A 14224-nucleotide genomic window follows, 5' to 3' on the forward strand; every position below is an offset into this window, starting at 1 on the left:
ACCGGGGCCCCCTGAATGCTATTTTCAGTCTTGCTGTCTCAGCTGTATACTTTCAAGAAAAGTCTTCCTGTTTGGACCAGCCGTGCGATCGCCACAGTACCCACTGCGGAAGGATGCTCCCGCCCCAGGTGCAGAGGCCAGGCCATCCCCTCCATCTACCCATCTGGATGTAAACCTCAATCCAGACCAGCAGTGATGGATTGTTTACTCTTGGCTTTATCCAATTACACCCAAGATGATTTTCCATGAAGATAAAGAAGAATTCATTTCTCCTTATGATCCTCAGCGCATGTGATAGTCACTGTGCAGTTTCCGGGAAGGAATGTCAGCATTGAGGCAACTGGCACCACGAAGATTTGCCAGGGGCCACAGAGCAGTGTGAGATTAACTGCTCGTGGCAATCTCCATGACAGCCTTAATTAAAAACAAAACAGAACGCTAATGTGATTTTTCAGAAGCAAAGCTACTCTCCAAGTTCGGTAAATGAACACAGCCACTAACACTTTAAGAGCAAATGCTGTGACTGCAGTGCTTTCCCGAAGGGGCAGGTGTGAGACGCTGCCAGCAGTGAAGAGGGGGACTGTGATGGGTCCCCTGGGTGCTGCAGGAGGTCATCGAGCAGGGGACAAAAATGCAGAGACGGGGATGCAGTGGGCGGTGTTGCTCTTCCAGGAAAATCTAGAAAAGTCTAGAGCAGAGACTTGGACACTCAGAGTCAGGGAACTGTCTTACTCTGCTCAGGCAGCCATAACAGACTGGGTGGCCCAAACAAGCAGTCCCCAGCCTGAGGCTCAGCTGGTAAAGAATCCGCCTGCAATGCGGGAGACATGGGCTCGATCCCTGGGTCAGGAAGATCCCCTGAAGAAGGGAATGGCTACCCACTCCAGTATTTTGGCCTGGAGAATCTCGTGGCCAGAGGAGCCTGGCGAGCTACAGTCCATGGGTTTGTAACAGAGGTAAACATGATTAATGAGTAAACAACAGCAAAACTGTTGGGCCCAATACAAGGTGCCCTGCTGGTGACTTAACTGGGTCTTCCTGAGACTCGGTATTTCCATCTGTGAGGTCAGTCTAAGCTGTGCTGCATGGGGTGGGGGCTGGCTTGATCAAACGCCTTATTATATATGAACTTATTATCTCGATGCCAACACATCCAGTGGCTTCCTAGGATGTAAGCTCCTTAAAAGTATATGTTCCTTCTGACTGTGGCCAAGAAAATTAAAGATAGGTGGGTTTATTACCTGTAGCATCATTCACATAATCAAGGTAAGGGCATGATAGGAGAAAGAAAGAAAAAGTATTGCAGACCTATAATTTTTTTTTCATTTTATCCTAATTTCTTTTAAGCATCAAGTTGCCTAATCAGATAAAGAATTAAATATTTTCAAGTTTAAACTGATTTTGGGTGTCTCACCAGTGAATTGTAGATATTTGTGAACTTCCTCCTCACTTAATATTAGTTGATGACTGTGACTCAGTAACAATCATGCAGGTTTTCTTTGATAACCGTTTGGAGGCCGACCCAGGCTTTATCCCTTGGGAGCCCCTCCTCTCCTCCGCAGGCTGAGCTGGGAGTGTCCAGGATCTGCAGAGTTCCACTCCTCACCTGCAGGAAGTGGTCCAGGTGTGGGCGCCTGACCTGAGCTTCACTGGTTATAATGCTCACAGCTGCAACAGGACACTGGAGTCTTCCCCCAGGGTTTCCAAACAAGAACTGAGCAGAAGCTGGTCTCCCGCAGCCGATCCACACACTGGGTGTGGGCAGCTGTGTTTTCACACATGGAGGAAGCACATGGATTTTCACACAGGAACAGTCACGTGCTGAGAGCCCAGAGACCACAGGGGATGTCCCTGAGAAGCCTGTGTGCTGGGCTGCTTGTCCTGACCCAGCTGTAGGCCTGGCTGAAATCCTGAGACCCAGGGACCAAGCTCGCCCGTCCTGACCATGCTGGGTGCCTTGGATAGCTCTATGTGGCACCCACGGTCACGTCCCAAACTCTTCCCAGGAGTGTCCCACAGGGTTCCCCTCTGTTGTTGGTAGGACACATTCTCTAACATTTTGAACACTTTAAAGGAAAAATCTTTGTTTACATTATCCTTATGCCCAGAAATATTTGTACTCTCACACCAAGACGGGGTGCACTGTTGCAGAGGGTCTCACTGAACCGCTCAGCAGCAGACACGGCCACGCTTTCAGGCCCACGGCCGGAACATCGCCCGTGTAGCTGGATGGAGGTCGGGGGAGGAGCCTTGGTCCTTCTCCCTGTCCCAGCTGCCCCGTCCTCTGCGGCCAGTTCCAAGTGCTTGTTCAGCACCTGGGACAGAGGGCCATCGATTGCCCTGGTGCCTCGGGAGGCTGCAGAGAGGGCTCTTTCCAAATAGACTTTGCATTGATCCGAGAAGCGGAAGTTTGCACCTGCGTCATGCGTAGATGCCAAGGACAGGATTCAGGATAACCTTGCCTCTCTGAGGGTCCCACTGGAGCAGTGGCTGCTTATATAACCACCCAGGGCTGAGAAAGATGTCATTAGTTCTGACTTTTCTGTTTCTTTCTACCCTTTGCTAGATATGTCATAAGAAACTGCACGTAGAATTCTAGACCGTATGCAAAGAGCAGGAGATTAGTGGCTGGAAATATCAAAGTACCTCATAGACACCCTCTGGCGGGGGAATGTTCGCAAACGGCTGTTTTCTAGGGAGCAGCTACCAGCTGGCTAGACTAGGGTTTGTGGGCTCAGCGTCTGAGGGGTGGTTCCGTAGCGACACAGAGGGACAGGAAAGCAGCCAGAGGGGAATGGGAGACCCGGGGCTGAGGGGTCCCCAGGGAGGCATAGTCCCCGGCCTGCAGCAGGTGTGGGACAAGCCAGCATCCTGAGGGGCTGTCAATTTCCTGGGAGCACACACGGTGAGCTACTTAGGTTTGGGGTAAAGTAATGCAAGTGCACCCTTTAGTGATAGGTAGCAGGCAGAACACAATTGACTACATCATTAATTTTATAAGCCATCTTTTAATCTTTAAAAAATCAATATTCTCAAATGTTGGGGTAAATAGAAATTATCTAAGAGAGCTAATTTAGCTTCCCTTGTGGCTCAGCTGGTAAAGAATCCGCCTACACTGCGGGAGACCTGGGTTCAATCCCTAGGTTGGGAGGATTCCCTGGAGAAGCGAAAGGCTACCCACTCCAGTATTCTGGCCTGAAGAACGCCATGGATTATGTAGTTCAATGGGTCATAAAGAGTCGGACACAACTGAGTAACTTTCAGTGAAAGCTAATTAAACACAGAGATGCCCAATGCTTCTCCCCTGAATGTTCTTACTCAATAAGGTAAGGTAAGATCAGACAGCTATATTTTAAGTAGCATCCCTTTGACTTCCAAGGTGTGGGATGCCAGCTTTATAATGGATAAAAACAAAACTATAAAAATTTCTGAAACAGTAGTGTCACAGCTTCCATAGGACCTTGGAATGCTTAGAATGGCATATGAAATATGATTTTAATAAACTGTATTCTTAGATCCATATTCAAATATCACTGCTTCACAAAAGCTAATGGTGTAGTTACTTCTTATAGAAAAATAATTACTTGAAAAATATTTATTTCAATAATTAAAAGACACTCACCTGATGGCTCAGACAGTAAAGAATCTTCCTGCAATGCAGGAGACCCAGGTTTGATCCCTGGGTTGGGAAGGACCCTGGAGAAGGGAATGGTTACACACTCCAGTATTCTTACCTGGAGAATTCCAAGGATAGAGAAGCCTGGAAGGCTGCAGTCCACGGGATCACAAAGAGCTGGACACGACTGAGTGACCAACACTTTCACTTTTATCCATTTAACCATTAGCAATTAGTACATACCAATATTTATGTCTCTCTGGTATGAATTTACAAATCCTTTGGAGAATCTATAAATGAATCTCCCTTGAGCCTGCAGAACAACTGATATATTTGCTGAAATACACAAAGCCATAGCAATGAGACAGATTCCAAATACTTTGGAAGTGAGAACAAGGAGATCTGATAACATGATAACTGGGAAGCCCGCCTGCTCTACTAGCTCTGATATGAAAGAAACTGGTGCTTGAGGAGCACTGACAGAATGGAATCTTCTGCATGTTAGTGCAGATTCCACGTTGGCTAGTGATGTTGGACACACAGGTGGACACAGGAGGCCGACCTCCCTGGGAAGCCTCTAGAGCAGACAGTCGGTACATGCTTCTTGGTGTGTTGTCGGCATTGCTTCAGCCCCTGGCCTCTCTGCTCCCTCTCTCTGCCTTAGGTTCCCTTTTCTGTGGGGATGCGTGGTCCCCCTTACGCAGTTCCCAGCCTTGACTTTGGCCAGCTCTCTCCTGTGTGACGTCCTTCCACCTCCCATGTGCTGGCAGCTCCAAGATCTACGTCTTTGTCCAGAACCCAGGCCTGCAGGCCTCCCCCTCCTCCACTCTTGTTTCTGTTCCCTGCTTCTCTGCCAAGTGCTCCACCGCCTGCTAGACTCCATGTCCAGATGCTGGGACACGTCCCACCGCCCTCGGTCTTCATGAATGTCACTTGCAATGTCTCCTCCCATTGGCCAGGGTCAGGGCTCTCATCTTGGAGCCCCCCTCTCTTGACAGGTACACCTTCCAGAGCCACGTCTGTATTGCTGCAGGAGACTTTCTAATGCAACTTGGAGCTTCTGGGCTCCTTCAGTGGCCCCTTGACCCTTGTAATGTGAAGCCTGCTGCACGTTGCATTGAAAGGCAAGACCCTCCCTCTACACTTTCTCCTTCCCTCATCCCATTTCTCATCTCGTAGCCAGCACCCCCTTAACCCGGTGGGTGCACTTGTTGGGGCCGCTGTGTTAAAATTCCACAAACGAGGTGGCTTAGACAGCAGCAGTGGAGTCTCTCACGGGCCTGGAGGCCACGAGTCTGAGATGGAGGTGTCAGCAGGTTGGTTTTCTCTGAGGGTCGTGAGGGGAGGTTCTGTCCCAGGCCTCTCTCCTGGGCTCGAGGAGGTCACAGGCCCTTCATCTCCTCACGTGCCTTCTCCTGCGAGTGTCTGGCCCACACGCCTGCTTCTGTCAGGACCTCAGTTGTCAGTCCTGTTGGAAGCGCTCACTCCAAGGAGCTCGTTCTAACCTAATCCTCTCCTAAAAGGTCCCGTGTCCAAACAAGGTCACATTCAAGGTCCTGGGGGCCAGGACTTCAGTGTGAGAATTTAGGGGGGCACAGTCACTCCCAGAACCCTGCCGCTACTGCAGGGTTCTCTGGGGGTGCCTCAGAGAGTCTTCTTCCCATGAAAAGCTGCCTGCCCTGTCCTTCATTCACCCCTCTCTGTGAGCAGGGGGACCACACTCCCCTCACAAATGCAAACACACATGCATTCTCACATAGACACACTGGGACACACTCTTATAACACTCACACCCAGATGCACTCACATGCACACACCACACCTGCACACACTCACACACACACATGCTCATACACACACACACACACTCTTACATAGACACACTGGGACACATTCTTACACACTCACACCCAGATGCACTAACATACACACACACACACACACACACTCATATAGACACACATTGTCACATAGACACACTGGGACACACTCATACACTCACACCCAGATGCACTCACATATACACACACCACACCTGCACACATTCACACACACACATACTCACACACACACACATACACATTCTCATGTAGACACACTGGGACACACTCTTACATACTTACACACAGATGCACTAACATACACACACACACGTGCACATATTCACATACACACACATACTCACACACATGCAAACACACATTCTCATATAGACACACTGGGACACACTCCTATACACTCACACCCAGACACACTCATGTACATACACTCACCTGTATACACACACATACTCATACCACCCACACATTCTCACAGAGAGGACACACTCACACAGACTCATAGACATGCACATTGTACACTTGTACCCAGACATGAATACACACACCTGCACACACTCACACACCCACATATGCACACCCACGCACTCACACCGACACACACATGCCATGGTGCCTGTGTCTTGTCACACCCCTGTGCTCCTTGGGTAGCAAACCTGTGACTCAGGGTGACCAGGTTCTAGACCCACTGGTCCAGCTCTTCCTAGCAGGAAGGTCCTCGGCCAGCCACTTCCCTTCTCCAGACCATGGGTGCACGCCTGCTGAGCGACAGAGTGGATAAACTGATTCCTCAGGACTTACAGGGTCTCGAATAGTTTTATTCAAGAAAGTCTGAAATAGTTTCATTTAAGAATCTGTCTGCCTCCCTCCTAAAATCATGATTCGCAAAGTATATATAACAATAAAATCAGTGATTGTAGGAAGAGTGTTACTAGTGGTCTGTAAGAAAAATGAAAGAATAAATTATAGGAGTAGATGTCTGGAAAACCTAGGGAATCAACAATGTCAATACAAATGGAATATTTTTTGGAACATGCAAAATACATGTAATAGAAATTGTTCTTAGAGTAGGCAACTTTGGAAATTTTCATTGGAATGGTATTTTTCTCAAATAAATTCTCTAGCTCGTTCTGGCAACTCCAACTTAGGAATTTCTTTACACAATTTCTGACAGTGGATAGGGTCCAAGTGCTGGCTGTAAAAATCATCTGTAGAGGTTGAGCAATTAAAGGGAATTTCATCTAATGCAGTTACTCTCAATGATATGGATTTCTTTCTCTGTCTGTCTTACTCCGTTTAATATGATCATCTCCAGTTCCCTCCAATTTGCTGCAAGTGGCATTATTTCATTGCTTTTAATGGCTGAGAAATATTCTATTGTATTTATATATATATATATGCACCACATAGTTTCTATGTGGAACCTAAAAAACAATGATACAAATGAATTTATTTACAAAACAGAAACAGCCTCACAGATTTTGAGAATGAATTTATGGTTACCAGAGGAGAAAGGTGTGAGGGAGGAATACACTAGGAGCTTGAAATTGACATGTATGCATGCCTATGTTTAAAACAGATAACCAACAAGGGGAGAAGGAAAGGGCAACCCACTCCTTTATTCTTGCCTGGGAAATCTCATGGACAGAAGAGCCTGAAAAGAGTCAGAGACGACTTGGGGACTAAGCAACAGCAAAAACAAACCAACAAGGACCTACTGCAATAGACAGACGAATAATATGGCTTTCTTAATGGCTGTGCATGAAGTCCTTGGGTCAGCCAGGAAGTAAACGTCATGGGAAACCCCAGTGTCTGGCATCATTCATTGTTTCCCTTTAATAATTGAAAACAAGGGCAACACAATAATTATTAAGCAGGTTTCTTCTAGAACATTATTGAACCCATTAATTGGTTCTAGATTAATGGCCACAGACAATGATTTACATCTGAAGTGGCTAAATTTACTGTCGATTTGTGGAAACAAACCTACCATTCACAAAAAGCAACATTAAAAACAACAACAGAACAGAAATAAGGTGATTTGGGGGTCACTTGGAGATCTGCTCATGGGGAATTCCTAGATCTTGGGGTGAGGGTCTGCCCACTGCCCCTCCCAGCCTGCCATCCCAACCCCTGCTCATGGACGGCAGGTCCAGGGGAGAAAGAGGTGTGGGGGACCTGCTCTTTCGGGTAAGAAGCTTCTGTTCTCAGGTCAGACTCCACTTTGAAAAACAGCTGCCTTGTAGCAGCTCAGCTACGGCACAAGGCATTTTCCTCAGAATCTTGCAGTCATTACTGGGTGGAAAAATGTCCTGTAGGTCAGGGAGGATGGAGAATATGAGACTGAAGTAGCAGATGAATGGTTTTGAAGGTGAAATCCCCACTGCTGACTCTCTGTACTGTGGATTTCTGAGAGTATGCCTCAGGACTGCCTTAGGAGGAAACCTGAGCCGTGGCTTCTGTTCATTGGAATTCAAAGGAGCCATTTGATAAGAGCAGGATTCAAACCAGAACCCAGCCACCCCGGATCAGTCTCATAAACAGGAGTTGCTCTGCTCCTCATTAGCATCATTGTAACTCACCTGTTTAGCAGTCTGAGTTTGATAGAGGAATTAAGAATAATATCAAGACTGAAAACTAGTTAAAATCATCCAGCTCATTCCACCAAAGGAGAGTTCTGACATTGTAAGGGCCTTGCTAATCAGAAAACAATTGCTTAATTAAATAAAAAGTGTGACTTTTGCAGCCTGATTTAAGCTTCTCTGAAAACTGATGAATGAAATGCAGAATGGGTGACCTCATTTTAAATTGGCCACTTCTGGAAAGCACATGCTTCTGAGAAACGGAGTGCTTCCTGCCATGTCAGGAAACAAGGATGCCACAGTCATCAGCAATTCCAGCTCCAAATGTGAATTCCTGAGCCCTAAGGGCACTTGGGAAAGAGACAAATGCCTCGATCTGCCCGCCATCAGCGGCAGCCACTCTCTGTGGTGAGCTCTGAGGAACTCAGGAGGATGTGAAAAATGCAGGGTGATGGCCCCAGATAGCTGAGGTGCATATGAAGGGGATGATTTCAGTGAGCCCAGACTCTTGTGTCTTTCCATACATAGAAAAGTGATAAATTCCTTAACTTGGGGTATCTGGTTTTATTTAATTCACAAAAATACTTTTCATGCTCAGACTACCTGCCCTTTGTTGCAAACTTCTCAAACCTGACTCTCCCACCCCACCCTCCTCAGAGCAATTCTCTCAGGGCCATTTGAGATACTGTCTCCCGGGATAAAGTCTTAAAAATTTCCATTAAATAAAACGTAAATCTCAAGTTTTAGGTTGTGACTATTTTTTAAGTTGACACGTTGCACCCATCTTAGACCAGGTCTTCCTAGGGTGACTGAATTCATTGAAATAAGAAATTTTACACTGTTTTCACCTCCCTCCTCCTCTAAGCATCACAGACCACTGGACCAACTTAGTGCTTGGAAAGCCTTCACTAGGAACCCCTCTGCTGCAGGCCTCCATTATTATTATTATTATAATTATTATTTTTACTAAAATCCAAGTGACTGAGCGAATTGCCTATTTCCTTTTAAAAGTGTCAAAATTGTGGCTAGCCACTTGAAAGACAAAAGTCAGGTTGGATTCTGTAACTGTGAAAGTGTGTTAGTCACTCAATTGTGTCCAACTCTTTGGGACCCTAAAGACCTGCCAGGCTCCTCTGTACATGAGATTTCCCAGGCAAGGATATTGGAGTGGGTTGTGCCATTTCCCTCTCCAGAAGATCATCTGAAATCAGGGACTGAACTGGCATCTCCTGCACTGCAGCCAGAGTCTTTACTGTCTGAGCCACTGCAACTCTAACGGGTTTAATGGAGCAGCAAGAAGTTGTTAGAGGCAAGGGATTAGAAGGGGCATATTTAAGGTGTGAGTTACCCTTGAAAACACCTGGAAGGAACAAACCAGAGAAGAATCTTTGCCTAAGATTGCCTTTCTTCATCCAGGCTTTGTAGCTGAGTAGACTTTGCATGCTTCCACCTCCTCTGTCTTATTTTATTTCTTCTCTCTCCTTAGAAAGGCCTCTGTTACCGACCTGCATTTAGCCTGCATGGGACACTCTAATAGCAAATAGCACATCCATTTTCAGAACAATATTTCTGTTTTTCTTTTCTCCATTCAATCTGTTCTAAAACGAATTAAATAAACAACCAAAATGGAGTTAGATCATATCTACTTCAAGCCATTTTTGAAGTTTACTGCCACTTGTTAATTTAATGCTCCTCATGAGTGAGCTAAGTTGCTTCAGTCATGTCCAACTCTGTGCATTCACATGGACTATAGCCCACCAGGCTTCTCTGCCCATGGGATTCTCCAGGCAAGAATACTGGAGTGGGTTGCCATGTCCTCCAGAGGATCTTCCCAAGCCAGGGACTGAATCCACATATTTTATGTCTCCTGCATTGGCAGGTGGGTTCCTTACAACACATGCCACCTGGGAAGCCCAATGCTCCTTGGGCAGGTTAAACACCTAAAGGTGAATGGAAGCAAACCTGGAGTTATAATGTGCAACCCTGTCCACTATATTCAAAATAACTAGCATCCAACACCTCCCATGTCAAGAGGTCATACATCCTTTCTGGTGATGGTTCTCTTATGTTGATAAATGAAATCTGACTTAACCTTACCTAGAGTTAGAGAGCCTGAGTCCAAACTACCTCTGTTCCTCACTAGCTGTTCTCCTAGGTTTCCTCACTGGTAACTGGGAGGAAAGTGGCCCCTGACACATAGAACTGTGATGAGGATGAAATCAACCAATGGACTGAAAGCACCAGAAAAGGTTTCAGTTCAGTTCAGTCGCTCAGTTGTGTCCGACTCTCTGTGACCCCATGAACCGCAGCACGTCAGGCCTCCCTGTCCATCACCAACTCCTGGAGTTTACTCAAACTCATGTCCATTGAGTCGGTGATGCCATCCAGCCATCTCATCCTCTGTCGTCCCCTTCTCCTCCTGCCCCCAATCCCTTCCAGCATCAGGGTCTTTTCCAGTGAATCTTTACTCACAGTAAATTTCCTAGTTGGTGAAAGTCTGTCCTGGAAGCAACTTTCTATTGCTTTAAGAATTGTTACAAAGGAATAAACAATTGCCCCATCGGCTGGGCATAAGTCATTTTAGGACTCAAGCTTTAGGACTCAACAACCATCTATCTCTAAAGTTCCAAGCTACAGGATTCTCATTCCATGTTCATACAAGAGTGGAGCAGGTCCCCCAAATATTTCCAGTTCCCGCAGCCTTGAATAAGGCTAATTTTATCAGCTCATCCTTGACATAGACATTCCTCTATGTGCCCTGCATTTCTATGACAGTGTTTGTGCAGAGTTCAGTGGAGTGGTCCAGAAAATTGGCCAGGCTACTGGATATGCAAAGAGGAAACAGAAGGTGACCAGAAATGGGCGAGACCATGTTACGGAAAGAAAGTCATTGCTGACAACCTATGAGAGACTGCCAGGGGGAAGACTGAGAAATATTGAGTAGTCTGGGGATGGTGAGACCAGGAGATGTAGTTAGTGATAGTTTTTCAACAGAGGTGATGGTAATGAGACCCCACTACAAAGATTAATTATGCCGAACAGTTGTTTAGTCACTAAGTCCGACTCTGACCCCACAGACTGTAGCCTACCAAGCTCTTTTGTCCATGGGATTTTTCAGGCAAGAATACTAAATTAGGTTGCCATTTACTTCGCCAGGGAATCTTCCTGACACAGGGATTGAACCCTCATCTCCTGCATTGGCAAGTGGATTCTTAACCACTGATCCACTAGGGAAACCCTAATTATGCTGATTAACATGACCCTAATTTCCAAAGTGAAAGTTTCTCAGTCGTTTCTGACTCTTTGATACCCCTAGGCTCCTCTGTCCTTAGGGGTTCCCCAGGAAAGGATACTGGAGTGGGTTGCCATGACCTTCTCCAGGGGATCTTCCCAACCCAGGGATCAAACCCAGGTCTCCCACATTGTAGGCAGATTCTTTACCAACTGAGGCACCAGGGCCATTTCAGACATTTAATACTTAAAGCATGATCTTGATGAGTGAAACCACATCCTCCCTGCCATAGTCACCTGTGAAGTGTGGTCTTTCTGTGTTAGCCAATGGCCTCTTGTGTGTAGATTCAAGACCGAGGACTAACCCTCCCTAGAATGCAGCTCAGGATAGCTAATTCACATTCAGCTCACATGCAAGGCCCAGCTTTGCAGAGAGAGTTACTGAGGTGATAGGTGAATTCTCCTCTCACCCGAGTGTATCGGAGACACTTATCGGAACTCCAGATTGAGCAGCTGAGGGCTGATTTTAAGACAGGCATTGAGTTATTTGCTACCTTTCTCTGTGTGCAGTTTTTATACGAAACTTGAAACTCATCCAGTAGTGTTGGCACAGTGCCTAGATTCCAAGTCTTGACTACTTTGTTGAGAATCTTGAACTGGATGTAAGGCTAATAATAATTCTTTATGTGTGTCCTTCCTGACCTGCAGAGAAATATCACAGCAAAGATGAGGATGACAGATTACTGCTTACTGTGACTTTAACATCCCTGCCTAAGATCTGTCTACTTCCTGTTTATTTTCATTTTTCTCTGCATTTCCTTTCCAAACTGAATCCTATGCTCATATTAGTTCATATAAATTATTCTAGCCATGAATATATATTTATGAGGAGGGCAAATCAAGTCAGCAAATGTTTATAGAGCACCTAATAGGTACAGGGAAGCAAGTTGCATGTGGAGTATAGGTTACCATCTTGTAACCTGGTCCTGCAGGTTGTCAGAGAAATGTGGCTCCAACAACACTTTTATCTACTGACCTTGCTGAAGCAATGTTTTCCTTAATTACAAAGTGGAATTGATGACCTTGAGTAGGAATTTACTTTGAATTGCTAAGGTGAAATGCTTTACTAAACAGGTAAAATATTAAACAGACATTCCCCAGGGGTGATAGAGGAGGAAGAGAACTTTTTTACTTTCCACCAATAACCTAGAACCCAGTTAAAACACAAGGCGGGCAGAAAATGCCCAAGCGCACAGATGCATCTCTGCTCAGCTGGTGATGTGCCATTTTCTTCTTTGGGAATGGATATTGGACCATAGGTACTAGAAAACAAAAGAGTGTTTGAGACACTATGTTTCTCCCCTATGAAGAAATTTTGTCATCCTTTCATTTGAAGGTCACGATCCAGTCTTCCCCACAGGGCTCTGCTGTGAACTCCTCCCTGTCTATGAGCTAAGGTCAGCTCAGGGACTCTTGATGGAATATCCAAGGACACTTGCAGCAGATAAAGAGCTACCTGACTAGCAATGGTTTTTTCTACAGTGGATGGAAGTCTTACTGAAATATCTGGAGATGTTGAAGGCTATAGCTTCTTGCATACTTAAATATTTAAATCCATGTTTGTCAATAAGAGGCTTCCTTGATAGCTCAGTTGGTGAAGAATCTGCCTTCAATGCAGGAGACCTCGCTTCAGTTCCTGGGGTGGGAAGATCCGCTGGAGAAGGGAAAGGCTACCACTCCATTCTGGCCTGGAGAATTCAATGGACTGTGTGGTCCATGGGGTCGCCAAGAGTCGGACACGACTGAGCAACTTTCACTTTCAAAGTAAACAAAGATCGGGATTTACAAACTAACAAGTCACTTAATTCTTAAAAATATATGTGACAGTTGTGTAAAGTCCCATTGAATTTATTTTCCATTCTGAGATTGTAATTACTCTGTAATCTACTAAACTACTTGATAACTTCTCCGTCTAAAGATAGAAAAAATCACTTCCTACTGTCTTCATAATCTTCCTAATCAAAATACACTCTGTGTCCAAGTTGACACCAGAAAGCCATTTAGATGATGAAAGTGATCTCATTTTCTCTGTCTTTGTACCTGTTGCTCCTGTCCAATGCTGGGCAGTATGAACCAGACTCAGCATCTGGTTCCAGAGTTGTCCTCATGTCTGTGGACAATACCTGCCACCTCTCCTTGCTGTGTGATCCCTTCAGGGTAGGCAGTGGGGTTCACATTTGTTCCTGTTGACATCAGTGAAGCCCCCAAATTTCCATACTGAAGCCCAGCATTTAACATTTTCTGCTCACAGGTCTGTCTTGTCCCTGCCCCTCAGTGTGTGGAGGGCCACCATGTAAAGAACAGTGGTCCCCAGAGCACCGGACAGAGATGGAAGGAAGGCGCTGTCTCTGCTTCTTACAGGGTGGGCGTCTGTTGTATTCCCACAGAGCATTAGAGCTTTTAGAGACATAACAGGGTCATTCTATATGATTTCTTACAGTACAACAGGAACGTAAGAAATAGCATTTCTCGTCCCTATACTATCATATCTATGCCACTCAGGCGTGGCTCTTAACCTCAGACTCAGTGAACCATGGAGAAAGGTGAGATTCTCATGAAACTCTGCACACTCGCTCTCTTATCAAAGGTGGGGCCGTATCCCATTTCCTGTATGGTCATCCTTCTGTTGACCTGGGCATGCTCCAGGTGGGGTGGAAGATAACGGAATCTCTGTATCATAAGCCATAATTGGAGCGTGTTCATGTTTTGCTGGAGGAAAGAGACTAACATATCTCTGAGCACCTACTGTATGCATGCTTCCCAACTAGATGTTTAGTTCAAGTTATTGAATCCTATGGAGAAGGATTTGATAAGAATTCTCTACATTACTTATGAAATGATCTAAGCTCAAAGCAGTTTATATAACTGGCTCAAGGCCACACAGCTAGAATCTAATG

The sequence above is a fragment of the Cervus elaphus genome, chromosome 25 (assembly GCF_910594005.1).
Source record: "Cervus elaphus chromosome 25, mCerEla1.1, whole genome shotgun sequence".
NCBI lineage: Eukaryota > Metazoa > Chordata > Mammalia > Artiodactyla > Cervidae > Cervus > Cervus elaphus.